We start from the raw sequence: 4,309 nt of genomic DNA on the forward strand, positions 1-4,309 counted from the left end.
AAGCCTCGTCACCTGCAAAATTAAAGTAATTTTAGGCCGCGTCAAGTGACGACGAGCCTTGATTAGGGGATTTTTGAGTTTTAGAAGCCTCGAAATCGCTCTTTTCTCGCCATCTTTGGCCGTATTCCCACAAACCCGATCACTCATGTGATAATTTGGGTTAAGTCAAGCCTAAGTTGAAGCCTAGTCATGGGTCCAAGTCGAAATTTCGGAAGCATTTCGTTATAACGGCGATTATGCCCTAGAAAAGTGCCCTGAAAAAGCCGTCACAAACCAAAATTCTGAGATGGTAGGAAGTTTACCCATCATTCAAGGATTCCAAATGTCAAGTTTCTTCGCAAATGGGCAAGCCTAAGGCCATTTTCGAAGCAATTTACGATTTAGCTGTGAAACCGTCTCAATTTCACTCAAATGCTCAAAACTCAACGAAAATTCGAAACGAATACATGGTTATGATCCTTATACTACCAATTAGCCATTTACATGGTCAATTTTATAAGGCAACATCATTTGGGGGAAAAGCCCCAAATTTTCGACATTTTAGGATTGAAAACCCTAAATTTTGTCGATCCAATTCGTCCGTTATAGAAGATTAATGCAAGAATGATATACATACCTCGATTAGTCATGGCTAATGCAAGCTTTTCGATCAAATTTTGGCGGAAATGGTTGAAGTTTGAGAGAGAAATTGATGAGTTATGTTTCGAAACAAATGAATGAAATCCTCTGTTTCATCGCGTTTTTACGCAGAAAAGACACCTCCAGGAACAGACGCAGCAGGTGCTGCGCCTATTCCAAGAGACGCAACTCTTGATGTGCCTCTTACTTGGCTTCCCTTCATACGAATTTTCAAAAATTCGTTATGAGTTCGTTATTTGTGGGCCCATCTTTGGTGCGCCTCTTCCTCGTTGCCATTTTATCTTTTTTGATCCGTTTGACGATTATTCTTCATTCAGACCCGCATTTCTAAGACAACTGCAGACTATTATACATTATTTATTGCTTCCAAGACCTTGCTTGTCACAACGAGCAAGTATTCCCCGACAGGTGTTTCGACACTCCTCCATTATATTCCCCCAGCGAGAGTAAGCGGATAGACAATACCTCTCGAGACATGGAGATAAATTCCTGATAAGGTTTTCCCCGATGAGAGTTCACGACATACAATCGTTCTTCTCGAATTTTTCCGAAGTTTGTTTGAAGACTACCCAAGCAGATTTCTCCTAGCAGTTCCCGCCTGTGTCCTGCTACCCACAATATTTCCTGTTTTCCCACGGAGTGCGATAAAGGTGTCGTTCTCCAGAGGTTCCCAGACCAGCAGAGTTCTTACACTCGAGCCTTAATTACCCCTCAGTTTGAATTATATTTTGGGCCTCCTTCCCATTGATTCTTTCCTTTGGGATCCCACGCCCTAGCGTAATCCTTACTTATCTTTTAGGTCTTACCCTTTAGCGCTTACGCTTATCCTTTAGCTCCTATGCTTACCCTTAGCTCTTATGCACCTCCGGAAACGTCTCTCAAGAAGTATCAGGTATGATCTCTTCTTATGGCTAACAAGCCTCCTTACGTAGTCTAATGGACTTTAAACGACCCTCCCCGATAGTCGACAGAGTCTAAAATGTTCCCAACGATAGGTCCTTGGCTTAGACCCCTTTGAGCCGCCTCGCGTCGCCATAGTCGTCAGGTTGTAATCTTCGATTGACCTGATGGCTATACTTTGACTTTCGCCTTGTCCAAGCCTCAGTCAAAGTGGGGGTTCTGTAGATACCTCATTTCTGCACCTCCCGCAAACCACCCGGTGATGATTGGGCCGCATGTTTGGTACGCAGAACGATTTGTGACAGTTCGTAAGTTTATTGTCAAGTGATTGCTCAAAAACTGATGTCTACCTCTTAATTGTCATCTATACGCCGATACGGTCGTTTTGACAGTAATTAGAGTACATTTGGAGTCCGGGCCTAAAACCGTCTTCATTTTCTGATAACCGCCAAATCCCGAGTCAGAATGTTCTGGAATCTTCCGGATATTTATATTCCATATTTTATAAATATTTCACAATCTTTTATTCTTTGGTAAAGTATTTCCCGTAATATTCATACAAAATATTAAGGAAAATAAGATTATCCCGTCATTCCATAAACCAAACACGGAAATCTTTCTTCCGCAGGAGGAAACCACTTGGGAACAGACGCAGCAGGTGCTGCGCCTTATTCAAGACACGCAGTGGCTGCTGCGCCTCTTCCCAGGTCCTTTTCTGCGTATTTTTCGTATCTTTTCATATCTTTTCGAGATTCACTTCCAAAGTTTCTCCGAAAACCCTATTCCTCCGTGTGATTAGTATAAATAGGAGCCTTCGCTCCTCATATTTCTCACGCGAGTGTCTGCCCTTCTCTTCTCCCTTTGCATTCTAGACCACGTTCTTACTTTTTGGCGTCTATGTGCTTGAACATTCGACCACGTAAGCTCGGATCCTTCTGAGTACCAGCCTCGGTTGCATGACCGACCAATTTGACCAACTCCACAATCAATCAACTTAATAAATCTTAATCGTTTTCCTCTTACGAGGGCACTTTCGTTACATTCGAGGTGGGCATCACTAATCATAAACTTACTTCATCTCGTTTCGTCAAACATGTAAGTCTGAGGGTGTAAATCTCTTTTTTATTATTGTTATTTACTTTTTATATCACTAATGTAAGGTTTATGTCGAAAATACTTCTTAAAACCGATTTATAAAACCATGCTTTAAAACCATTTTTCCGGATTACCAGAAGATGACCGTTGAGAAAGGCCGCAGCAACTGGTGCGCCTCTTCGAAGGGACGCAACACCTGCTGCGCCTCTTCGTGAGGCTGCCGCAGTTCCTGCTTCCTTTCTTCTTCCTTCGTCCTCTATCAATTCATTGTTCGTAACTTGTTTTCGTTTGTTCTTCAATTCTTTGACATAATAGCACAATAATTTAACATGTATATTGTTCATCATCATTAATGCGTATAATTCATCGTTAATCCCGACTTAAATCCCAAGTAATCCAATATTTGCGGGTTTTCGTCATTAAAATCAATCCGGGTTGTAGAGATTTGATTCTTTCATATTGATTTTCTGGAATTCGATCTTTGGTATATTTCCATCTGTCTATTGTCCTATTCGTCGTTAATTTGTCGTATTTAACCTATTTAGTTCACCTATGTCACTAATCAATCTTTCATCCATGTAATTAATTCGTTTACGTTCGTCTCATCCATATTTTATTGCTTTTATGACTCATTCGCATGTAATTAATCCATTAAATCACTTCCATCCGAGTCTAATATCGTAATCAATCCTTAAATTCACTAACGAATATTAACGATTTGAAGTTCCGGCTTCACAGCCAGAACTCATCCTTGGAACAGACGCAGCAACTGCTGCGCCTCTTCCAGAGGGCGCAGCTCTGATGCGCCTGTTCTAGGATGATTTCTGTCTCTGAACTTCCGTTCTGCCTTGACCTAGTTTAATTAGCTTACGTATTTAATCTACTATTATTCGTATTATCGCCTAATAATCTATTCGTTCATTTATTTATTCTTTTTTTTCCAAATTATCCGTTTTAAAGGTATTTTCGACATAAATCAATTGAACCCGTTGTAATCATTGTAATTTTCATTATTGTATGTTATTGTATTTCTTTTATTGTATAATTTGTATGCCTTCACATATAATTGAATCTTAAAATCCTACTTTGACCCAATTGTATGCTAAATTACTTGTTTACCGACTTAGTCTAATTCTTCACATGCTAGGATTAAAACTTGGATGTTGCATTGCATGCATATAATCGACAATATATCGAGTATGAATAATTTCCCTAATCATTAGTAGAGGCCGCTATCGAGGCGGGCGGGATTAGGTGTTCGATCAAAAGAGTTTCCTAATACGTACCCTCACCCCTTACTCAAGATCTCTGTGAACATCCGTGTTCATTGGCATCCACGAGAGTCATTCTAGACATAGAATGCTAAGGGTAACGAGTTCTTGGTGTTCATGTCACTACTTTGTGTCTTGACATGGCACGAGGTATTCGAACGGTTTCCAATTTTCCACAATAAATTGGTGGCGACTCCACAAATGCAAACGCTTGTTTCCCAAGCGCCCCCGTGGCCCCCTATGTCCACAGTTTGGCGACACCGTGAGAGGAGCGCTTGCTCCTCGTGCGACACATCACCCAATCCCTCACAACGGGATAGGACTTCTCCAGCGGCTCCGTCCTCTTGGGCGAGAGGCTCGGAAAGTAGGAGTACACCCACGCATGTGAAGCAAAATAGTCAATG

Source organism: Silene latifolia, chromosome 3, assembly GCF_048544455.1.
Source record: "Silene latifolia isolate original U9 population chromosome 3, ASM4854445v1, whole genome shotgun sequence".
NCBI classification, from domain to species: domain Eukaryota; kingdom Viridiplantae; phylum Streptophyta; class Magnoliopsida; order Caryophyllales; family Caryophyllaceae; genus Silene; species Silene latifolia.